We start from the raw sequence: 26,271 nt of genomic DNA on the forward strand, positions 1-26,271 counted from the left end.
GCGCGCGCCAGTTCTTTGCGATTTAAAGGGCCAGTGCGCCACTGATTGGCGCATTGTTTTTAATTAGTGTGTTCACCTGTGCACTTCCCTATATTACTTCACTTCCCCTGCACTTCCTTGCCAGATCTTGTTGCCATTGTGCCAGTGAAAGCGTTCCTTGTGTATCCCTAGCCAGTGTTCCAGACCTCTTGCCGTTGCCCCTGACTACGATCCTTGCTGCCTGCCCTGACCTTCTGCTACGTCCAACCCTGCTCTTGTCTAATCCCTTGTACCACGCCTATCTCAGCAGTCAGAGAGGTTGAGCCGTTGCCGGTGGATACGACCTGGTTGCTACCGCCGCTGCAAGACCATCCCGCTTTGCGGCGGGCTCTGGTGAAAACCAGTAGCAACTTAGAACCGGTCCACCGACACGGTCCATGCCAATCCCTCTCTGACACAGAGGATCCACCTCCAGCCTGCCGAATCCTGACAAGATAAGATGTATGCTAATGGCAGCATGGTGGCTCAGTGGTTAGCACTGCTGCCTTGCAGTGCTGGGGACTTGGGTTCAAATCCCACTAAGGACAACAATAAATAAAGCGCTATTATTATTATAATGTCAGCAGAGAGAACTGTGCTTGTGATGTCATCAGAGAGCATTCCAAAAAGAAAATAATTTCCTCTGTAGTATTCAGCAGCTTATAAGTACAGGAAGGATTAAGATTTTTTAATAGAAGTAATTTACAAATATGTTTAACTTTCTGCCACCAGTTGATTTAAAAGAAAAAAGGTTTTCATCGGAGTACCCCTTTAAGGACCAGAGCATTTTTTGCAATTCTGACCACTGTCACTTTAAAGATTAATAACTCTGGAATGCTTTTACTTATCATTCTGATTCCGAGATTATTTTTTCGTGACATATTCTACTTTAACATAGTGGTAACATTTTGTGGTAACTTGCATCCTTTCTTGGTGAAAAATCCCCAAATTTGATGAAAAAAAAGAAAATTTAACATTTTTCTAACTTTGAAGCTCTCTGCTTGTAAGGAAAATGGATATTCAAAATAAATTTTTTTTTGGTTCACATATACAATATGTCCACTTTATGTTTGCATCATAAAATTTATGAGTTTTTACTTTTGGAAGACACCAGAGGGCTTCAAAGTTCAGCAGCAATTTTGACATTTTTCACAAAATTTTCAAACTCACTATTTTTCAGTGACCAGTTCAGTTTTGAAGTGGATTTGAAGGGTCTTCATCTCAGAAATACCCCATAAATGACCCCATTATAAAAACTGCACCCCCCAAAGTATTCAAAATTACATTCAGTAAGTGTTTTAACCCTTTAGGTGTTTCACAGGAATAGCAGCAAAGTGAAGGAGAAAATTCAAAATCTTCAATTTTTACACTCGCATGTTCTTGTAGACCCAATTTTAGAATTTTTACAAGGGGTAAAAAGGAGAAATTTTTTACTTGTATTTGAAACCCAATTTCCCTCGAGTAAGCACATACCTCATATGGCTATGTAAAGTGTCTGGCGGGCACAGTAGAGGGCTCAGAAGGGAAGGAGCGACAAATGGTTTTTGGGGGGCATGTCACCTTTAGAAAGCCCCTATGGTGCCAGAACAGTAAAAAAAAAAAACACATGGCATACCATTTTGGAAACTAGACCCCTCGGGGAACATAACAAGGGGTAAAGTGAGCCTTAATACCCCTCAGGTGAATTTTTTTTTTTTTACCTAAAATGCTTGGTTTCCCAAAAATTTTACATTTTTAAAAAGGGTAATAGCAGAAAATATCCACCAAAATTTGAAGCTCAATTTCTCCAGATTCAGAAAACACCCCATACGGGGGTGAAAAGTGCTCTGCTGGTGCACTACAGGTCTCAGAAGAGAACGAGTCACATTTGGCTTTTTGAAACAAATTTTGCTCTGGGGGCATGCCGCATTTAGGAAGCCGCTATGGTGCCAGAACAGCAAAAAAAAAAAAAAAACCCACATGGCATACCATTTTGGAAACTAGACCCCTCGGGGAACGTAACAAGGGGTAATGTGAACCTTAATACCCCACAGGTGTTTCACGACTTTTGCATATGTAAAAAATAATTATTTTTTGTTACCTAAAATGCTTGGTTTTCCAAAAATTTTACATTTTTAAAAAGGGTAATAGCAGAAAATACCCCCCAAAATTTGTAACACAATTTCTCCCGAGTACGGCGATACCCCATATGTGACCCTAAACTGTCGCCTTGAAATACGACAGGGCTCCAAAGCGAAAAAGTGCCATGCACAATTGAGGCCTAAATTAGGGATTTGCATATGGGTGGACATAGGGGTATTCTACATCAGTGATTCCCAAGCAGGGTGCCTCCAGCTGTTGTAAAACTCCCAGCATGCCTGGACAGTCAGTGGCTATCTGGCAATGCTGGGAATAGTTGTTTTGCAACAGCTGGAGGCTCTGTTTTGGAAACAGTGGCGTACCAGACCTTTTTCATTTTTATTGGGGAGGGGAGGGGGCTGTGTAGGGGTATGTGTATATGTAGTGTTTTTTTACTTTTTATTTTATTGTGTGTTAGTGTAGTGTAGTGTTTTTAGGGTACAGTCACTCGGGCGGGGGTTCACAGTAGTTTCTCGCTGGCAGTTTGAGCTGCGGCAGAAAATTTGCCTCAGCTCAAACTTGCAGCCTGATACTTACTGTAAACCTCCACCCATGTGAGTGTACCCTGTACACTCACATTGGGGAGGGGGGAACATCCAGCTGTTGCAAAACTACAACTCCCAGCATTTACGGTCTATCAGTGCATGCTGGGAGTTGTAGTTTTGCAACAGCTGGAGGCACACTGGTTGTGAAACACCGAGTTTGGTAACAAACTCAGTGTTTTGCAACCAGTGTGCCTTCAGCTGTTGCAAAAGCTACAACCCCCAGCATGTACAGACAGCGGAAGGGCATGCTGGGACTTGTAGTTATGCAACAGCTGGAGGCATACTACTTTGGCTGGGGATTGTAGTTATGCAACAGCTGGAGACACACTGGTTTGCTACTTAACTCAGTGTTTCACAACCAGTGTGCCTTCAGCTGTTGCAAAACTACAACTCTCAGCAGTCACCGACAGCCAACGGGTGTGCTGGGAGTTGTAGTTATGCAACCAACAGATGCACCACTACAACTCCCAGCATGCACTTTAGCTGATTGTGCAAGCTGGGAGTTGTAGTTATACAACAGCTGAAGGTACACTTTTCCATAGAAAAAATGTGCCTCCAGCTGTTGCAAAACTATAAGTCCCAGCATGCCCAAAAAGGAATACTGGGAGTTGTGGTGGTCTGCCTCCTGCTGTTGCATAACTACAGCTCCCAGCATGCCCTTTTTGCATGCTGGGAGCTGTTGCTAAGCAACAGCAGGAGGCTGTCACCCACGTCTGACTGCTGATCCACGCCGCCGCCACCACTCCTGGGGCCCTGATCCCAACAGGGACGCCCGGGATCGGGGTCCCCAGATGACAGGGTCCTCTTCCCGCACCCGATCACGTCCTCCGGAAGAGGGGCGGAGCGGGTTGCGGGAGTGACACCCGCAGCAGGCGCCCTGATTGGTCGGCCGGTAAACCGGCTGACGAATCAGGGCGATCGTGAGGTGGCACCAGTGCCACCTCACCCCTACTGGCTATGGCTGTTCGGGGCCTTCAGAGATGGCCCCGATCAGCCAGTAATTCCGGGTTACTGGTTCACTGGAGACCCGATTGACCCGGAATCCGCCGCAGATCTCTGGGCTGAATTGTTCAGCGATCTGCGGCCATCGCAGACATGGGGGGTCATCATGACCCCCCTGGGCGATATGCCGCGATGCCTGCTGATCGATATGAGCAGGTATCGGGCACCGGCTCACCTCCGGCTAGAGGCGGGGGGACGGGAATGGACAGGACGTACTCATACGTCCTCGGTCCTTAAGGACTCGGAAACGGGGGCGTATGAGTACATCCATTGTCCTTAAGGGGTTAAACACTGTTATACAGGTTGTGCACTCACTTCTTTACGTTGTAGCAGAGTCATTTCTTCAGAGTTATCACATGAAAATATCTTATAAAATATTTACAAAAAATGTGAGGGGTGTATTCACTAATGTTAGATACTGTATAATGTAATTTTAATAAGTAGATATTACTTTGACCAATATACAATGCTGCCCCTGTAAGGTGTAAAACTGCAAACAATGAAAGTCCACAACTGATCAAATGACTCCCGTTTATGTTTCCAGACCCAGGCAATTAGCATTATTTTTTATAGTTTTGTGTGGCCACTACTTTCCTATCTTTTGCTTGGTTTAGAGAAAATGTATTAATAATTGGCACCAATTCATTGATTTGTGTCGAAACAAAATGGAAAAAACATTTTGCTGTGGCTTTCTGTTCATAAAGGAGTCCAGAACATATAAAGCAGGCTTCAAGGGATCAATTTTATTAAACATCAAGTAAAGTGAATGATAGATAACTTTATTTTCTTCCCCTTATTACATTGCTGCCCTGTTCTGTATTATGAGGAGGCTCCGTCACCCTAAATCCCTCATCTTGCTATTCTGAATGGATGGCTCATTTGTCCAAAACATGGCACCCCTTAGAGGAGCATGTAACCATACAATGTCACTTAGCCTCCTCCACTGTGTCACTCCTTGTTTCTTGTGCCAAGTGCATTCCTATGGAGTAGACTGAGCAACAATATAGTCTCCATGAGGTTCCATCTTATGGATGAATAAGCCATCTGGCTGGGAAAAACACAATGGGGAAACGAGGGTGCTAAGCCTCCTTATGAAGCAGAACAAAGCAGCATTATAACAAGGGACAACCTCTAAGCTATCTATGATTCACTTTACTGCGTGTTTAATGTGTAACAAAGCAGGATGAGGATCCTCTAACCTGTGTGGTTGATGACTTGGACCGTATAGGGGAGTGGAGTCTAAGGTGCCACTGGTATTCACCAGAGCCTGCCGCAAGGCAGGATGAACTTGCTGCGGCAAGCGATACTCAGGTCACTACCCCTGACATGGCTCGATTACACAGGTAGCTGGGCTAGGCAAGGCACAGAAGGATAAGGCAGTAGCTTAGTCAAACGTAGCAGATGGTCAAGGCAGGAGGTAAAGGTGCGAAGTCAAATAACGTAGCGGAAGGTCTGGATACATGGGTAAGGCTAACAGGCTATAAGGGTTGTTTAATCTCAGGCTAGGGGCACTGAAGATCTGGCAGGGAAGTGTGGGAGGTGCAGAGAGTTATAATGTGGTGTCAGGTGCAACAACTAATTATGGGCGTACTGGCCCTTTAAATTTCAAAGCTCTGGCCCGCGCACGCCCTTGGAGACGGGGACGCGCGTGCCAGAGCTGAGACACAGAGGAGGAGGTGGCAGCAGAGCATGGTGAGTGATGGGCTGGGACACGGATGCAGGCGCGTCCCACGATGCGAATCCTAGCCCCGCCGGCAGGGTATTCAGTGACCGTGCGCTCACGGCCAGTACTTGCGGCCGGAGCGCAGTGTATGACATAATGAAAGTAGTTCAATGGTGGCCAACCCATTAAACATCATTCAGCAGGCCACTCATTATTTTCTGATGATAGGATTACAATTAAAGGTGGTGACAGATAACACAGGATCCAAAGTTGGACAATATTCAATGTATATGTATGTAGCTCATCTAAGGACCAAAAATAGGCCTGGGCATTTTAGAATAAGCAGCCCATTTTGGTCATGAGTGTGACTATGAAGAGGCGGAGCCACAAATAAGAGAGGCCAGATGTTAATCATAGTTGGGTATAATAGGGTGCATAACAGAAAAAAATATATAAAGTATATTATACATGCATGCTATACAGGCTATGGTCACACAGTGTATCTCAGCCGTATTTCATTAAAAATAAATGCGTCCACAAAATTGCAAAAACAATTGCGTCTGTATTTTTTATAATAATGTGTATGTGTAAGTGTATGGAAAAGTAGTTGCCTGTGAACACAATATGTGAAAAGGACATATTTCATGAATGCAAAAAATTATCAATTTTTTGTGGTTGTGTTTACATTTTGGATGCACAAACAACCACTTTCCCATAGACTTACATAGAGCACATCAATGTTATACCTACTGATGCGACTGAAAAGATACTAGCCTATTAAGGTAAGACAATTTTCCATGATAAAAAGGCCTCTAAATAAATCTACCAAAATATAGCTACCAAATAACATCGGTTTATAGCGAGTAAATATTATCATCAGAGCTTGCTCTTTCTGAGTGTTGCTGTGTAAGAGGGGGCGTGAAAGAGGAGTTTCAAAAACTGGAGTTTGAAAGCAGGAGGTTGAGATCGCTGTGAGTTTTAATTTTTGAACCCACAAGGTCTACAAAAAATTTTAAGTGTAATTTTGACTGTCTGTTTTTTCCTATACATTTGTGAAATCCCCATAACTAGATGGCCTCCATGTTGGAAAATGCAGTCCAATGTACATCCTGTTCAATGTATGCAATCCTTGAACAACAGTTTGAGGGTGCATATTGTTGTGCGAGATGTGTGCTAGTTGTCCGTTTGGAAGCCCAGATCCTGCATCTAGAGGGGCGACTGGCAACAATGAGAAGCATTAACAACATGGAGAGGAGTCTCCTGCTCACTGAGCAGGCACTCTCGGGAATAGAGGTGGGGGAGGACAGTGGGACGGAGTTGCAGGACAGTCAGGCAGTTAGCTGGGTTACAGTTAGAAAGAGGGGTAGGGGAAAAAGTGTCAGGGAGGCTAGTCCTGAACTGGCACACCCCAACAAGTTTGCCCGCTTGGCAGATGAGGGGGATGCCATTACAGAGCTAGCAGAACTGCAGCAGGATACCGCCTCTGACCGCCAGGGGGGTGTCTGCTCCAGTAAGGAGGGAGGGAGGAGTACAGGGCAGGCCAGACAGGTACTAGTGGTGGGGGACTCAATTATTAGGGGGACAGACAGGGCAATCTGTCACAAAGACCGGGATTGCCGAACAGTGTGTTGTCTGCCTGGCGCACGAGTTCGGCACATCGCGGATCGGGTTGACAGGTTGTTGGGCGGGGCTGGAGAGGACCCAGCAGTCATGGTACATATTGGCACCAATGACAAAGTAAGAGGTAGGTGGAGTGTCCTTAAAAATGATTTCAGGGACTTAGGCCGCAAGCTTAAGGCAAGGACCTCCAAGGTAGTCTTTTCTGAAATACTACCAGTACCACGAGCCGCACCAGAGAGGCAGCGGGAGATCAGGGAGGTAAACAAGTGGCTCAGAAGCTGGTGTAGGAAGGAAGGGTTTGGGTTCATGGAGAACTGGGCTGACTTCGCTGTCGGTTACCGGCTCTACCGTAGGGACGGGCTGCACCTCAATGGGGAGGGTGCAGCTTTGCTTGGGGAGAAGATGGCTAGAAGGGTGGAGGAGTGTTTAAACTAGGGACTTGGGGGGAGGGAACCTACAGCAAAGAGGGGGAAGATAGTGTAGATAGAGAGGTGGGAATTATAAATGTACCTGGGGGTGGAGCGGAGGGAGGGGTTAGAATAGTTAATAGGATTAGGCTTCATAGGAAAATAAAACTTACACCCTTGAATCCCATTAACCCCAATAACATAAAGGATGGAAATGTAAAGTGTATGTTCACAAATGCCAGAAGCCTAGCAAATAAAATGGGGGAGCTTGAGGCCTTGATACTGGAGGAACATATTGATATAGTTGGGGTCACTGAGACATGGCTGGACTCCTCGCATGACTGGGCTGTCAATCTGCAGGGGTTTACATTGTTTCGCAAGGATAGAATGAACAGAAAAGGTGGTGGAGTCTGTCTGTATGTAAGAAGTGGTATGAAAGTCAGTGTGAACGATGCCATAGTATGTGATGATTCTGAGGATGTGGAATCATTGTGGGTAGAATTACAAAAGGAGGGAAATACTGAAAAAATAGTATTTGGTGTAATCTACAGACCCCCTAATATCACTGAAGAGATAGAAGTTCGGCTGCATAAACAAATAGAGAGGGCTGCCCGGGCAGGTACAGTGGTAATAATGGGAGATTTTAACTATCCAGATATAGATTGGGGTCCGGGGTTGGCTAAAACTACAAAGGGGCGACAATTCCTAAATTTATTGCAGGATAATTTTATGGGCCAGTTTGTGGAGGACCCAACAAGAAGTGATGCCTTGTTGGATCTGATCATTTCCAACAACGCAGAGCTGGTTGGTAATGTAACTGTGCGGGAAAACCTTGGTAATAGCGACCACAATATAGTTACTTTTGACTTAAAATGTAGAAAACAAAGACAGGCGGGGAAGGCAAAAACATATAACTTTAAAAAGGCAAATTTCCCTGGGCTGAGGGCTGCACTACAGGACATAGACTGGGGGGAGGTGTTGTCAAATACTGATACAGAAGGTAAATGGGACATCTTTAAATCAACTCTAAATAACTATACAGCTAAATATATACCAAAAGGGAACAAATATAAACGATTAAAACTAAATCCTACATGGCTGACACATGATGTTAAAAGAGCAATAAACAACAAAAAAATAGCCTTCAAAAAATACAAATCTGATGGGTCAGCTATAACATTTAAACAGTACAAGGAGCTTAATAAAATCTGTAAAAATGTAATAAAAACAGCAAAAATTCAAAATGAGAGACAGGTGGCCAAAGAAAGCAAAACTAATCCTAAATATTTTTTTAGATATATAAATGCAAAAAAACCAAGGACAGAGCATGTAGGACCCCTTAATAATGATAATGGGGAGGTTGTCACAGGCGATCAAGAGAAGGCGGAGCTACTGAATGGGTTCTTTAGTTCTGTATACACTATGGAAGAAGGAGCTGACATTGGCCAGGTCAGTGCTGGTAACACATCATGTAATGTACTGAACTGGCTTAATGTAGAGATGGTACAAGGTAAGTTAAGTGATATAAATGTAAGCAAATCCCCAGGACCGGATGGACTACACCCAAGAGTTCTTAGAGAGGTAAGTTCAGTAATATCTGTACCCCTGTTCATGATATTTAGAGATTCTCTGGTGTCTGGTATTGTGCCAAGGGACTGGCGCAAGGCGAATGTGGTGCCAATCTTCAAAAAGGGCTCTAGGTCTTCCCCAGGAAACTATAGACCGGTAAGTTTAACGTGCATTGTGGGTAAATTGTTTGAAGGACTTATAAGGGATTACATACAGGAATACATAGGGGATAATTGTATTATAAGTGATAGCCAGCATGGGTTTACTAAGGATAGAAGTTGTCAAACCAATCTAATTTGCTTTTATGAAGAGGTGAGTAGAAGCCTTGACAGAGGAATTGCTGTGGATATAGTGTTTCTGGATTTTGCTAAAGCATTTGATACTGTCCCTCATAGACGTCTGACAGGTAAGTTAAGGTCTTTGGGTTTGGAAATTTTAGTTTGTAACTGGATTGAACACTGGCTCATGGATCGTACCCAGAGAGTGGTGGTCAATGATTCGTACTCTGATTGGTCCCCGGTTATTAGTGGTGTACCCCAAGGTTCAGTACTGGGACCGCTGTTGTTTAATTTATTTATCAATGATATAGAGGATGGTATTAACAGCTCTGTTTCTATCTTTGCAGATGACACCAAGCTTTGTAGCACAGTACAGTCTATAGAGGATGTGCATAAGTTACAAGATGACTTGGATAGACTAAGTGTCTGGGCATCCACTTGGCAAATGAGGTTCAATGTGGATAAATGTAAAGTTATGCATCTGGGTACTAATAACCTGCATGCATCGTATGTCTTAGGGGGGATTAAACTGGCAGAGTCACTGGTAGAGAAGGATCTGGGTGTACTTGTAGATCACAGACTACAGAATAGCATGCAATGTCAGGCTGCTGCTTCCAAAGCCGGCAGGATATTGTCATGTATCAAAAGAGGCATGGACTCAAGGGACAGGGACATAATACTCCCCCTTTATAAAGCATTGGTACGGCCTCACCTGGAATATGCTGTTCAGTTTTGGTCACCTGTCCATAAAAGGGACACTGTGGAGTTGGAAAGGGTGCAGAGACGCGCGACTAAACTAATATGGGGCATGGAACATCTTAGCTATGAGGAGCGATTAAAGGAGTTACAATTGTTTAGTCTTGAGAAGAGACGTTTAAGGGGGGATATGATAAACGTATATAAGTATATAAATGGCCCATACAAAAAATATGGAGAAAAACTGTTCCAGGTTAAACCCCCCCAAAGGACGAGGGGGCACTCCCTCCGTCTGGAGAAGAAAAAGTTTAGTCTCAAGGGGCGACACGCCTTCTTTACCATGAGGACTGTGAATTTATGGAACGGTCTACCTCAGGAACTGGTCACAGCAGGAACAATTAACAGCTTTAAAACAGGATTAGATACATTCCTGGAACAAAATAAGATTAATGCTTATGAAGAAATATAAAATCTCATCCCTTCCCCAATATCGCGCCACACCCCTACCCCTTATTTCCCTGGTTGAACTTGATGGACATATGTCTTTTTTCGACCGTACTAACTATGTAACTATGTAACTATCATCATTTTGTTACTTACCCAATCCTGTATTCTGAGACCAATATTACGAATAATACCAGTATACAAGAGGGAATATTATCACCAGGAATATTACCATCATACTGTTACTGATCAAATCCTGTATTCTGAGACCAATATTACCCATAATATCAGCATACAAGGAGGAAATATTATCACCATACATATTACCATCATACTGTTACTGATCAAATCCTGTATGCTGAGAGCAATATTACCAATAATACTAGTATACAGGAATATTATCATCATACATATCACCATCATACTGTTGTAGTCAGTAGGGTTGTAGTCAGTGCAGTCAGTCAGCAATAATGTCCTGAGCGTCACACTATTCTATAACAAAGTTACACTTCTATCTAATAGTGGTACCTAAAAATCTGTGCTCGCTGCACGCTCTCTCACCCTTCTTGTGTCAATGGCAGCTCTGGCAGGCAGTGGTAATCAGAGCGAACTGAAATGGCACGGAGGACCAAAGTGTAGCATATGTTCACAGCAACTCCTCTAGCAAAATAGTTAATACAGCTCTGGAGTATAATGCAGGATATAACTCAGGATCAGTCCAGGATAAGTAATGTAATGTATGTACACAGTGACCTCACCAGCAGAATAGTGAGTACAGCTCTGGAGGGTGTGGTCACTAGGTGTGTCTGTCTGTTGCTGAGCTCCTGAGACTCCAGACTTCCAGTGGAGAGAGGCTGATTTTTTCCACCTGCTTTCCCAGGAACGTGGCAGATTCCTGGGGAAGAGCCTCCTGCAATGGAGCCTCATGGCTCCACTTCCCGTTCTAGGCTGGTGGGGAGTGGAGTGAAAACTTCTACAGCCATTGTTCCGGCCGGGAGAAGATCTGGCAGAGTCTGCAGAAATGCAGGCTCTGCTTCCCAGGCTACGGGTGCCAGCCAGAGATCAACAGGTGGAAGATGGGCACGGAAAAGCAGTGTGGAGATGTGGTCGGAGAGTGGGCCCGGAGAGTCCAGTTCCACGTACTGCTCCCGCATGGCCGCAAGGTTTGCGGAGTATGAGCAGCGCGGCAAGGAGCTGAGGATGGCCAGAGAGGATCTGCGTGCGGCCCAGAGTCTGTTGAGCGCCGGATCCAGAAAGAGCAAGCCAGAACTGAAGAGAAGGATAACATCGCTGAAAGGCGAGATTGTGAATCTGGAGGCGAGGAGAGCTGAGATACTGGAGGGGAGCGGTCTCTTCAAGGAGACGCTGATCAACAGCGATCGGTTTGCCGCCATGAAATCACCAGGTAAGGTGGAGGTGGATGATGGGGAGAGTAGTGGCGGCGAAGATAGTGAGGATGGTGGTGAGGAGGTAAAGGAGGAGGAAGAGGAGAAGATGGAGGAAAGTGTGGAAGTTACTCCATGTGACACCCAGGACAGCTACATTGAGGCTGGACAGGTGGCACTTCCGCCAAGCGAGAGTGAGGAGGATGATGTGGAGGGTGAGGCTGGGGGTCTGCTGAGGGCAATTGTGATGCAGGAGTCCCCAGCCCACCTCCAGAATTTCACCTTTGGGGACGAGGAGTGTGAGGATGTGGTGGTCCAGCAGAGGTAAAAAAAACTGAAGACCAAGGAGACGGTGCAATATGTATTTGTCCCTTTGCAGCAGTCTGGGCCAGCTGCAAAGCTGATTCAGGCTGCGGGCTCCCCCAAACTGCCAGACCCCGTTCCTGTGGTGGAGCGGGGCCAGCATGGGGAGTACAGTATGGCGTCAGGAAAGGCTAAGGGCGCAATAGTTGTGAAGCCCACCCATCCTGTCGGTAGGGAAGGGCAGGATGGGCTCATGCCGGGCAGCTCTGGCACTGCAGGACCGCCCCAGGGTGGCAGGGGCAAGTTACGCTGCCGTGTGCTCGGGGGGCGGTTCCCCGAGTACTGTGGGCACTACTGGCGCCGCGGGGCACTCCCCTGTGAGGGGGGGAGTGTCCGGGCGCCAGAGAGCGTTGAGTCCGTGTGCTCGGGGGCGGTCCCCCGAGTACAGTTTGTTCTGCGGGTACTGCGGGGCACTCCCCTGTGAGGGGGGGGGGGAGTGTCCCGGTGCCGGGATCAGCGTCTGGCAATGGCGCCATGGGAGGAGGTAGGGTGCGCCCGGGGGGGCCGCCCCAGACTCAGGAGGTGTCATTGCCCAGTCGGGAGGAGGAGCCATCGTCAGCAGCATTGACCCCAGCAGCCAAGCCAGAGAAAAAAACTTTGGTTAAACCAGCCATACTACAACTCCCAGCCAGCCCAGAGTCAGTTAGGCAGGGTATGAGTGCAGGATGTGAGAATGCTGAGTGTAGTAGTGTTGTGGATGAGAGGAGTGTCAGTGGAGTGAATGTTGGTGGGAGTAGTGGTACGAATGGGAAGTCTGGTATGGATGGAAAAAAGGATGATGTTAGTGGTGGTGTGAATGGTGGTTCTGGGTCTGGGTCTAGGTCTGGCCCGGCTTCCCCCCCGGCAGTGACTGCTCCTAGGAGCTATGCTAATGTCACTGCCGGGGGTCCAGGGGGGTCCCCGTCTCCGTCCGTCCCCGGGGGTTACTTGCAACAGCGCCTCCTGTAGGCTCTGCGTAGGGGCAACAGGTCGATCCAGGTAGAGGGAAGGGGTGAGGTCGACCTGTCTTTCTGGATAGAGAGGCACGGTTTGGGGGCTTTCCGAGAGCAGAATGGGGAGGTGGTCTGGTCCCTCCCGACAACCGGGCAGGACAATAACCGCAGGAATGTGGTCCGTCTAATTTGGAGGGGTGAGGATGCGTGCCCACCTCGCGCTAAAGTGGTTGAGCTCCTCCTCCAGATGGAGTTCAGGGCGAGTGACATCTTTGCCCTGATCCACCCCTATGGTACGTCCGAGTTTGACGTCAGTTTCGTTCGGCCAGAGGGTCTCGAACTCTTCTGGTCAAACTACGAGGTGGCGAAGAACGAGCCCGGCTGGTGGGATTTTGCCGTAAAGGCAATTTCCCGTCAGAACTCAGTCAAGAAGGTGACCGTTTTGACCCGTAATGAGTCACTTTCTTGTTACGACATCATGACCTGGCTCGGTCGGTATGGGGATGTGACGGACATGCCCAAGAAAAACTTTGATGAGCACGGGATCTGGTCCGGGGCCTGGACGTTTTCCGTCAAACTCAGGCGTTCAGGGAGTACGGTTGCCCACATTCCGTCAGCCGCCTTCCTTGGACGTGACAGGATCCAGGTCTTCTACCAGGGGCAGCCTAAGGTCTGTCACAGGTGCGGTAGCCCCACCCATTTTAGCGCAGCCTGTACTGTACAGGAATGTGCTTTGTGTGGTGGGGTGGGTCATCTGGCCGCATCCTGTAGGCAGATCCGCTGCCATCTGTGTGGTGTCCTCGGGCACCCTTTTAGCCGTTGTCCTAGCGCCTTTGCCCGTGCGGCGGCCGCTCCGGCTGGGGAGAGCTGTGAAATTGCCTCGGCTGGAGAGGGTATGAGCAGGGATGGGGGCGCACCAGGGCTAGTGAGGAGGAAGGGCCCCGCCAAACTAAGGCGGGAGGAAAACCGGAGGAGGAGTAGGGAGCTGGAGAGTGCCCAAGTGACGGGGGTAGCTCCGGCCCCTGCTCCTGAAGCTGGCCCTGAAATTACTGAAGCCCTGGAGGAGGACGTGCTGGATGAGGAGATCGGGAGACTGGGCGAAGAGGAAGGCAATATGGCCGACTCTTCCGATTCCTCCCACTATGAAAGTGTGGATGAGGAGAGTGTAGAAAAGGCCAAAAAGAAAGACAAGGGCAAAAGGAAAGGGAGAAAGAAGAGGTCCAAGCCCTCTCTCCCTCGTACTATGGGCCGGGTACAAAACGGAAGCCTGACTGCCCCCCCTCTGGTTGACCTGTCAAACCGGTACCTCGTCCTTGATAACATCTCCTCCCCCTCCTTAGAGGGGGAAGGTGAGGGCGAGGTGCCTAGGGAGAAAGAGCCTCTGGGGGGAGCTGGGCCCTGTCCTGTTGAGGCCCCTTCCGCGGAGGGCAGGGCTAGACCGGGGTCGGACGGAGACGGGGACCATATGGACCAGAGCGAGTCAAAAAAAAGAGGCAAAAGCGGTCCTGCCCTTTCTTCTTCTTCTGGGGATGAGGGGACGAAGAAGAAGGGGAAGAAAAAATAAAGGTGAGGCCGTCTAACTCAATCACCCATGATGGCGGCACTCACCCCATTGACGCTGGTATCCATTAACTGTGCCTGTATAAAGTCGGATACGGCTAGATTCGCAGCCTTTGATTTTCTCGGCCGTGTTGAAGCCGACATTTTCTTTTTACAGGAGACCAGGTTGTCAGATCTAGCCTCTCTGGTTAAAGCCAGAAGAGAGTGGAGGCGCAGGCCCTCCCACTGGTCTCTTGCGGCTGAGCCGTATAGTGGGGTGGCGGTCCTTTTTACTACTCCGGTTGAATGCCGACGGGTTAGAAATGGGGAGGTGCCTGATCTTAGATGTCCTCATGAAGGGGCAAGAGCTCCGGCTCATTAACATCTACGCCCCCCAAACCAAGTGGGGCCGCAAAGATCTCTTTAAGAGGATTAAGCCCTTCCTTTTTACTAGCCGGCAAGTGATTTTTGGAGGGGACTTCAATATTGTCACGAGGTCCCAAGATAGGAGAGGTTCCAATGGTCTGCTGGCTTACGATAGCGTGGCCCTCAATAATATAGTTAGGGAAGCTCGCCTAGAGGACGCCCACATCCGGAGCCCCTCAGGCCACGTGGGTTTCACCTATCATCAAGGTAGCTGCAGGTCTAGGATAGACAGGTTTTATTTAAAGGAGGAAGCCGTCTCTTCCACAGTGTCCGTGGTTGAGGTGGAATTCTCCGATCACTGTATGATTTTGTTTTCCTTGAATGTTTCAGAGACCCCCCGGATGGGTAAAGGTTATAGGAAGCTGCATTCGTCCCTCCTGGAGGAAGCGGAGATAAGACAGTGCTTTGAGGATTTTCTTCAGAGTCAGGTACCTTTGAATTGGACCTTTGTAGTAGTAAGTCAGAGTGGTGGGAGATATTCAAGAAGCGGGTTGCGGGGTTCTTCCGCCAGCTCTCGAGCCTCAGGTCCCTGAATAGGTACCGCCTGTATCAGGGTCTGAGGAGGAAACTCGAGCTCCTTGTCTCGACTGGAGGTAGCCGGGAGGATATCTCCAGAGTGAAGTCCTTGCTGATGAGGTGTGAGTACGATAGACACGCATCTTTGGTTTTTGAGAGGGATTACGAGAGGTACCACTCGCCCGACCCTTACAAGAACTGTAAGATGTCAGTGAGTAGTAAAGTGGTCTCAGGACTGATTGATAGTACGGGATCTCTGAATCGGTCCAAATCAGGTATCCTGGAGGTCGTCAGATCCTTCTACTCGCACCTCTTGGGAAGGAAGGATCTAGATCGAGACGGGATGTCGGCTTTCCTGGCTGAAACTATTCCTGAGCCAGGGGTAGACCCCTCTCTTGATGTTTTGGCAGAAGAAATCAGGGAAGAGGAAGTGAGACTGGCAATCGAGGGGCTCGCCCCCAAGAAGTCGCCAGGTCCGGATGGCTTAACATCCGAGTGGTACAGGACCTTTAAGGAGTCTTTAGCTCCCCTCTTGACTGAGGTATTCAATGAGTGTCTCTCCTCGGGCACTCTACCAAAGTCAATGAGGAGGTCAGCCCTGATTCTCCTGTCAAAGGGTAAAGATCCTAGCCGGATTGAGAATTGGAGGACCATAGCTCTTCTCAATACAGACAGGAAGCTTCTGGCTAAGATACTGTTTAATCTGTTGGTGAAGTTTGCACCCCGGCTCCTTTCGGGGGTCCAGCACTGCTCTGTTCCAGGCCGAAGCACCTTAAATGCTGTCCTCAGTGTCAGGGAGGCAGTGGAGCGGAGTAGTGCGGGTCTCTGGAAGGGGTACATGCTGTCCTTGGATCAGGCCAAAGCATTTGATCGGGTGAACCACGAGTACCTCTGGTCCGTCCTCCTGAGATATGGCTTACCGAGTACTTTTGTGAATTGGCTTGTCACCTTATATGCAGGGGCAGAGAGTTTCGCGCTGGTGAACAGTTGGTCTGGCCGCTCTTTTGAGGTGGGGTCCGGAGTCCGTCAGGGTTGTCCTTTGAGCCCGCTGTTATACGTGTTCGCAATCGATCCCTTCGTCTGGAGGGTAGATTGTGGGCCGTTGGCGGGAGTCGGGATGACTCAGGCGGAGCCGGATGTCGCCCAGAGAGTGGTGGCGTACGCTGATGATGTCATTATTTTCGTCTCCTCACAGGAGGAGGTCGATGTGGTGATGTCAGAGGTGGACCGCTACTCGGAGGCATCCGGGTCCAAGATCAACCGGGATAAGTGTGAAAGTCTCTGGCTGGGAGGGGGAGATCCCACGTTTGATCTCCCGGACACCCTTCCAGGCTCCAAGAGTCAGCAAAAATTCTGGGCATCACATTCGGCCAGGATGATTATCCCACCAAAAACTGGGACGGTAAGCTCCAGGATGCCACTCAGAGGGTGAGCCAGTGGAAGGGTTGGTCTATGACCCTCAGGGAAAGGGTACACCTGATCAAATCGTACCTGCTCCCCTTGTTTATCTATCTGGGCAGTGTATGTATCTTACCAGAGGCTTACTACACTAGGGTCTACAGCCTGTTTTTCCAACTATTCTGGGGGAACAGGTTGAACCTAGTCAAGAGGAAGGTTACGTACCGCACGAGGAGACTAGGGGGTTTATCTAAGGTAAACCCCGTGGTGTTCTTAACGAACACCTTCTTGAAAGCCAACATTGCAAACCTCAGGAAAGAGAGGGCTCCACCGTGGGTACTCTCCTGCAGGGAGTGGTTTCGGCCTTTCTTCCAGGAATGGGAGACAGGAGGGCAAATGAAGGACCTCCGTACGCCCCATGGATATCTTCCGGCTTACGCTACCCCGACTCTGAAGGCGATACGTCGGTGGGGTCTGGGAGTGTGGGAGATCAGGACCCAGTCAAGGCAGTTCCTTGACAAACGGGTTCTGTTGACCCACTTCCAGAAGCCTCTGGCGCTCAGGGATTGCCCAGGTCGGGATCTGAGGGTGGGGTTGTATCTTTTAAACATGAAAAAGATCCCCCAGAAGTTTTGGGACTTGGCCTGGCGCTGCTTTCAGGGGAAGCTATGTGTAAGGGACAATCTGAAGTGCAGGAGATCTGATGACCGGGGATGTCCCCGAGAAGAGTGCGTGGACACGCTGGAAAGCATGGACCACTTCCTCCTTCATTGTCCCTTTAACATAGTGGTCTACAACAGGGTGGGCGCTTTCATCGGCTGGAGTCAACTTGCCGGCCTTGCCTATCCGGAGTGGGCTTATGGGGCATTCAGGAACCTGGGTGGCCGAGATCGGGGCACTTTATTCTTAGTTAGTTTAGTGGTTAGGTACTACACGTGGAACGCACGGTGCTTAGTGTTGACCCAACAGAAAATCCTCTCCGAGGTGGAGGTCTGTAGGAACATCACTGGTGACCTCGGGAAGATCAGGTCTTTGGAGTATGGCAGTCTTGGTACCAGTAGGGCTTCTCTCCTGTGGAGAGGTTTCTCATTTCATGTGCCCTAGGTACTAAACCTTTTGGGTAGAGTACCTTTTATTTTTGGTTAGGGGCAGTGTTATAGGGGTAGAGATAGGGTGAGGGCAGGGTCAGTTTTATTGTAGGGATAGAATTAGGGAGAATTGTAGGGGGAGTTAGGGAAAGAGTATAAAATGATTTATGTATCAGGTCTGCCATCCTTCTCCCTGGTGGAGGGCTGATGCATGTGCACATTAGCTTTTTGTTTTGTTTTCAGTTGACATGGTATGAAGGGCTTACAGGCAACCAAACTTGGGCCTAAAGGGGGTTTTGGTTCATAGTGTATAAGTTTGTATATAAGTTGGTTGGGAGGAGTGTTAGGTGGGGAGGGTGTATTTGTGGGTGGTGTTTTTGTGGTGTTTTGGGGACCTGACATGGGTCAGTTAAGGACTGTACTTTGAGAACTGTATGGACGGTATGGACTCTGACCCATGTACAGGAGGGGTGGTGTGGGTTAGGGGATAGTTTTAGTGTACTTGTTTTCTGTTGTTTTTTTGTAGTGTATTTATTATATTTTGTATATTTTCTGTGATTTTTGTATATATTGTGTTTTGTATATATTGTGTTTTGTATTTATATTGTTTTATATTCTATAGTGTATAGTGGCAGTCGGGCCAGTAGTTAAGTGGTGTCATATGTGTTTATGTGTATATATATGTGTGCGTTTATGTATATAAACATGTGTATGTGTATGTATATATATATGTATATGTATGTGTATGCTTGTGTATAGGCATGTATACATGTTTGTATATAAAATAGGCTTTTTTTTCCCTCCTTGGGGGGGCTGCTCCCCTCTGGTGTCTCTGCTCTCCTTGCCTCCGGCTTCGCGGTCTTGCTTTTCGGCGGTGTTGTCCTTTTCTTCGGTTCTGGCTTGCTCTTTTTGGGTCCGCGCGCGGGTCCTCTCTGGCCGTCCTCGGCTCCTTGCCGTGCTGGGCGTGCTTCGCGGGCCTTGCGGCCGTTCGGGGGGCGGTGCGGGGGGCTGGGCTCTTTGGGCACTCTCTCCGGCCGCGTCTCCGCGCTGCTTTTATGTGCCCTTCTTTCACCTGTGGATCTCTGTCTGGGAGGCAGAGCGTTATTTTGAGCAAGTTGTGCTGAGTGATTTTTATAATTATTTTTTTTATTTTATTTTTTTTTAAATTTATTTATTTATTTATTTCTCTCCCCTGGGTAAGGGTAATTCTTGTGTTATAGCCAAGTTGTGCTACCTTTATGTTCCTTTTCTTTTGTTTTGTTTTTATAGCCAAGTCGTGCTTATTTTATGTTTATATATATATATATATATATATATATATATATTTATTTTTATTTTTTTTTATATAAGCCAAGTTGGGCTATTTTTATGTTCATTTTTTGGAATGCGTGTTTGTGTGTGTTATTTTGGTATGGGGAAAACAGGAAAAGTGTATGTTAGTAAATTTGGGCTGGCCGGTTAGGCAGAGTTTGTTTTTGTTATTTTATTTTTGTTATAGCTGGTTAAGCTTGTTTTTGTTTTATGTTTTGTTTCAGATGTGTTTTTCATTTTTATAATAAAAAGAGTTACAGGATATAACTCAGGATCAGTACAGGATAAGTAATGTAATGTATGTACACAGTGACCCCACCAGCAGAATAGTGAGTGCAGCTCTGGAGTGCTGACCAATTAGTGGTGGGTGTGGTCGTGCTTCAGTTCAGCTGTGTCTGCTGTGCCTCCTGAGTTCCAGGGATTTCCACCTGGAGCCTGCTTCCTCCTTCCCAGGGAGGGAGTGGGTTTCCAGGGATGAGTGAGGGAGGTGAGGCCCAGGCTTCTGCTCCCCATAGTAGGCTCCAAGGGAGCAGGAGAGGCCAGCAAGCGGACTGTACATCACAGGAGGTGGGGTGAGGCGTTCCACCTGGAGTCGCAGCAATGAGGCTCCAACCCCCCCACAGAGGATAGAAGCCGAAAGGTTTCTGGAAATGAAGATCCCAACTCAGGAAAGCTTGGTGCTGCCAGCAGAAAGCCAAGTGCATCTGGAGGAAGACAGGGTACTCATGGAGGTGAAGCCGACCTCAGTGAGAAAGGCTGGGGAGTGCAGAGGACCCGGGAGTCTATTTCCACCCATGGCACCCGGGTAATAAGTCACCTTCGTAAGTATGAAGACGTCAGCAAAGCTGCCAGCAGGCTTCAGGAGGAACTAAGATATGCCCGTGCCAGGGCTGATGTTACTGCGAAGAAAAGGAAGCCAGAAATTCAGGCACAGATAAAAAGACTTATGGCTGAAACCGATGCCTTGGAGGAGAGGAAAGCAGTATTAAGGGAGATGAGTGGCCCATTTAAAGAGAAAATGGAGAACAACGACCGCTTCAGGGAAATGGCTGAAAACAAAGAGAGAAGTTTGATGGGGCTGCAACCTGAGAGCCAGGTGGATGATGCGGAGAAGATGGACGGAGAACAACAGCCAGATCCACCTTGTAGCCTGCAGCAAGACCAGCAGGCCCCGTACAGTGGGCCCCCTGCACAGCAGCCAGCAGTGTCACCTGCCAACTCAGAGGAGGACAGTGACAGCAGTGGCCAGGGATGGCCCAGATCAGAATGCTGGAATCCCCAGTGTGTCCTCAGAATCTGGTATTCGGAAAGGAACTCCCAGATGAGGCACCTGGGGGTAAGTAGAAGAAAAAGAAGACCAAGCCAAAGCAGCAAGAAGTGGTGAGTTACATCTACACCCCCTCCCTGTAAACCCTGAGTTGGCCACAGGGTCAGCTCATTGTGCGAGCCCCGTTACCCAGCCCAGCCCGTGTTCTGTGGTGGACTTGGTGCATGGTGCAGGGAGAGTATATGTACTAAAAGGGTGCAGAACTCCATGCCTGTTTGCAGTAGCAGGGATGGAGCAGAGAAGGCATCGGCTGAAAGGCCGGAGAGTAAGGGAAAAATATTGTTTTGCATTGGCGCCGCTGATCCCATTGATCAATTGCGTCCTGATAGGATTGGAGAAATTGCTGATGAGGCGGAGGGCACTAATAAGAGACCTCCTCTAGACTGGGTAAGCTTGCTGCCTGGTTCCTTAAAGGTCCAGCGGAAGTTGTCCCAGCCCTAGTGCCCTGTGATGCCGAGGCAAAACAGACTGAAAATTCATCATTATCATCATCTGCTGCTGCCCGTTTATCTGTTTCTGGTCCAGCCAGTGTGAATGAGAAGGTAAATGGGGGTGCAGGGTATATGACTGGGGAGAGGATGGAAGTTGATGTTACCAGGGAAAGTGTTTTTGGGGGAGGCGATGGTGTTGCTCTTGTTGGGGGACCATGCTATTGGGGTTGGTGCTGATGTTGTTGTTGGGGGTGGTGGGATGTTGTCATTGAGGGTGGTAACATGCTTAGAGATAATGTTATTAGGGGTGATAGTAATGTGACTGGGTATGAGGGTATTGTTAAAAATAGTGGTGTAGGGTCTGGTCCAGTTTTCCCCCCAGTGGTGACAGATAGTGATGTCGCAAACATAAAATTTGCAAATGTTCGCGAACCAACGAAACCGGGCGACCCGCCATTGACTTCAATGGGCAGGCAAATTTTAAACCCACAGGGACTCTTTCTGGCCACAATAGTGATTTAAAAGTTGTTTCAAGGGGACTAATACCTGGACTGTGGCGTGCTGGAGGGGGATCCATGGCAAAACTCCCATGGAAAATTACATAGTTAATGCAGAGTCTGGTTTTAATCCATAAAGGGCATAAATCACCTATTATTCCTAAATTCTTTGGAATAACGTGCTTTAGCCCCCTTTAGGCAGCACATAGAGCCCCCCTTTAGGCATCACATAGTTAGATCCCCCTTTAGGCAGCACATAGATTCCCTCATATTAGGCAGCACATAGTTAGAGCCCCCCTTTAGGCAGCACATAGGTAGAGCCTCCCTTTAGGCAGCACATAGAGCCCCCATTAGGCAGCACATAGTTAGATCCCCCCTTTAGGCATCACATAGTTAGATCCCCCCTTTAGGCAGCACACTGATTCCCCCCATGTTAGGCAGCACATAGTTAGAGCCCCCCTTTAGGCAGCACATAGAGCCCCCCTTTAGGCAGCACATAGATTCCCCCATATTAGGTAGCACATAGTTAGAGCCTCCCTTTAGGCAGCACATTGAGCCCCCTTTAGGCAGCACATATTTAGATCCCCCCTTTAGGCAGCACATAGATTCCCCATATTAGGCATCACATAGTTAGAGCCCCCCTTTAGGCAGCACTGGTTTTATTTCAATGCCAAAAAATTTATTTTTTTTATTTTTATTTGAACAACTGTCACACCAAATGTGATTTGCACTAGTGTGACAATGAGCAAAAAAGGTTGCCAGCGGAGTTCCCCTTTTAAGCAGAGGTCCCCAACCAAGGTGCCTCCAGCAGTTGCAAGACACACGGACTGGTGTCTGAACTTATAGCCCTTTTAATAATGTAGTTAGTTGCTTGAAGGAACTTAAGTTTTACACTGGAGTACCCCTTTTAACCAGCGGTCCCCTCCCAACCAGGGTGCCTCCAGCTGTTGCAAGACACACGGACTGATATTTGAGCCCTAAAATGGCTTTTTTGGGTGCAGTCCTTAAAGCAGATGTTAGACTAGTGCTTTAGGAGTAAAGTGGACCCTGAATACACCACCTAGCAACAACCTAGCTATCACTTTCCCTATTACAGCAGGAGCAGCTTCTCTGTCCCTCCACTTTCTAAGCCTGCAGCATGCCGAATGAAGGTAATATGGCGTCCGTGCAGGAGGTAGGAGGGTCTGGAAGGGAGGGACTGCTGCTGATTGGCTGTAATGTGTCTGCTGACTCTGACTCACAGGGTCAAAGTTTAACGCAATGTTAAAGTAGCCCCTTAAGGACCAGGCGTTTTTCGTTTTTTGCACTTTCGTTTTTTCCTCCTTACCTTTAAAAAATAATAACTCTTTCAATTTTGCACCCACAAATCTGTATTATGGCGTATTTTTGGCGCCACCAATTCTACTTTGTAATGACATCAGTCATTGTACCCAAAAATCTACGGTGAAACGGAAAATAAATCGTAATTGACAAAATTGAAAAAAATTGCCATTTTGTAACTTTTGGGGGCTTCCGTTTCTACGTAGTACATTTTTAGTTAAAAATGACACCTTTTCTTTATTCTCTAGGTCCATACGGTTAAAATGATACCCTACTTGTATAGGTTTGATTTTGTATTACTGCTGAAAAAAAATCATAAATACATGCAGGAAAATTTATACGTTTAAAATTGTCATTTTCTGAGCCCTATAACTTTTTTATTTTTCCATGTTAAGGGGGCTATGAGGGCTCATTGTTTGCGCCATGATCTGAAGTTTTTGTCAGTATCATTTTTGCATTGATCGGATTTTTTGATCGCTTTTTATTCATCTTTTCATGATATAAAAAGTGACCAAAAATTCGCTATTTTGGACTTTGTAATTTTTTTGCGCGTACGCCATTGAACGTGCGGTTTAAAAAATGGTATATTTTTATAATTCGGACATTTCCGCACGCGGCGATACCACATAGGTTTATTTTCATTTACACAGTTTTTTTTATTCTTGGAAATGCCAGGTGATTCAAACTTTTATTAGGCGAAGGGATTATTGAAAGGCTTAAAGGGGTATTCCAAGCAAAAACATTTTTTTTTTATATCAACTGGCTCCGGAAAGTTAAACAGATTTGTAAATTACTTCTATTAAAAAATCTTAATCCTTCCAATAGTTATTAGCTTCTGAAGTGGAGTTGCTGTTTTCTGTCTACCTGCTCTCTGATGACTCACGTCCCAGGAGCTGTGCAGCTCCTATGGGGATATTTTCCCATCATGCACAGCTCCCGTGACGTGACATCATCATTGAGCAGTTAGACAGAAAACTTCAGTAGCTAATAACTATTGGAAGGATTAAGATTTTTTTAATAGAAGTAATTTACAAATCTGTTTAACTTTCCGGAGCCAGTTGATATATAAAAAGAAGTTTTTGCCTGGAATACCCCTTTAATGATTTTTTTACACTTTTCTTATGCCATATTATAGCCCCCAGGGGGGGCTATAACATTGCATGTACTGATCTTTACCACTGATTGATGCATCTCCATAGGAATGCATCAGTCAGTGTTTTCGGCGATTGAATGCTCAAGCCTGGATCTCAGGCTTGAAGCCTTCCTTCATTCGGCGATCGGACTGCAGGAAGGAAGGTAAGAGACCTTCCTCCTGAAGTACAGCTGTTCGGGATGCCGCGATTATACCGCGGCGATCCTGAACAGCTCCCTGAGCTAACCGGCACATTTTGCTTTCACTTTTAGCCACGCAGCTCAGCTTTGAGCGCACGGATAAAGGGTTAATAGGGCGCGGCACCACGATCAGTGCCGTGCAATATTAGCGGCGGGTCCCAGCTTCACTATGACTCCAGGCCCGCCGTGATATCATATGGGGTTACCCTGTAGCCCCACGTTATATCACGGGAGCAGGACTAGGGGCGTAAGTTTACGCCCTTGGTCCTTAACAGGATAGGGGGCGAATCGAACTTCACACATGTTCGCCCGGCGATGCGAACGCGGACATGCTAAGTTCGCCGGCAAACAATTTGCAACATCTCTATGTGTATGTGTATAGGGCTGTTTATGTGTATAGGGCTGTGTATGTGTATGGAAGCTGTACATGTGTGTATGGGGGCTGTGTACAGTGGGGATCAAAAGTTTGGGCACCCCAGGTTAAAATTTGTATTAATGTGCATAAAGAAGCCAAGGAAAGATGGAAACATCTCCAAAAGGCATCAAATTACAGATTAGACATTCTTATAATATGTCAACAAAAGTTAGATTTTATTTTCATCATTTACACTTTCAAAATAACAGGAAAAAAAATGGTGTCTGCAAAAGTTTGGGCACCCTGCAGAATTTTTAGCATGCACTGCCCCCTTTGCAAAGCTGAGACCTGCCAGTGTCATGGATTGTTCTCAATCATCATCTGGGAAGACCAGGCAATGTCAATCTCAAAGGTTTTAAATGCCCAGACTCATCTGACCTTGCCCCAACAATCAGCACCATGAGTTCTTCTAAGCAGTTGTCTAGAAATCTGAAACTGAAAATAGTTGACGCTCACAAAGCTGGAGAAGGCTATAAGAAGATAGAAAAACGTTTTCAGATGTCAATATCCTCTGTTCAGAATGTAATTAAGAAATGGCAGTCATCAGGAACAGTGGAAGTTAAAGCAAGATCTGGAAGACCAAGAAAAATATCAGACAGAACAGCCTGCAGGATTGTGAGAAAAACTATTCAAATCCCACGTTTGACTGCACAATCCCTCCAGAAACATCTGGCAGACACTGGAGTTGTGGTACACTATTCCACTATAAAGAGATACTTGTACAAATATGGTCTTCATGGAAGAGTCATCAGAAGAAAACCTCTTCTATGTCCTCACCACAAAAATCAGCGTTTAAACTTTGCAAATGAATATATAGACAAGCCTGATGCATTTTGGAAACAAGTTCTGGGGACCGATGAGGTTAAAACCAGCCAGTGGCACAGGGAACATCTCACCCGTAGAAGGAAAAATGGATTCAATAAAATTTCAGCAAATTTTGGATGCTAACTTGATGCCATCTGTGAAAATGCTGAAGTTAAAGAGAGGATGGCTTCTACAAATGGATAATGATCCTAAACACACCTCAAAATCCACGGGGGATTACATCAAGAGGCATAAACTGAAGGTTTTGCCATGGCCTTCACAATCTCCTGACCTCAACATAATTGAAAATCTATGGATAGACATTAAAAGAGCAGTGCGTGACAGACAGCCCAGAAATCTCAAAGAACTGGAAGACTTTTGTAAGAAAGAATGGACAAAGATACCTCCAACAAGAATTGAAAGACTCTTGGCTGGCTACAAAAAGCGTTTACAAGCTGTGATACTTGCCAAAGGGGGCAGTACAAGATATTAACTCTGCAGGGTGCCCAAACTTTTGCAGATGCCATTTTTTTGTTTTCAGTTAGGGTGCATTCACACCATGTTTTGTACATACGGGTGCCGAATCCGGCGGGGGGATGGGCAAACCGGGCACTCCCGTACCTCAACCGAATCAGCCCGTTACTCCATTTACTTTAATGATCCGACCGGAGTCAAACGGTGACTCCGGTCGGCTCAGTTTTGACCTGTATGCGGTTTCCTGACCGGACCTAAAACCGTAGTATACTACGGTTTTAAGTCCGGTCCAAATCCGCATACGGGTTCAAAACGGTGACTCCGGTCGGATCATTAAAGTAAATGGAGTCACA

Source organism: Hyla sarda, chromosome 2, assembly GCF_029499605.1.
Source record: "Hyla sarda isolate aHylSar1 chromosome 2, aHylSar1.hap1, whole genome shotgun sequence".
In the NCBI taxonomy this organism is placed as follows: domain Eukaryota; kingdom Metazoa; phylum Chordata; class Amphibia; order Anura; family Hylidae; genus Hyla; species Hyla sarda.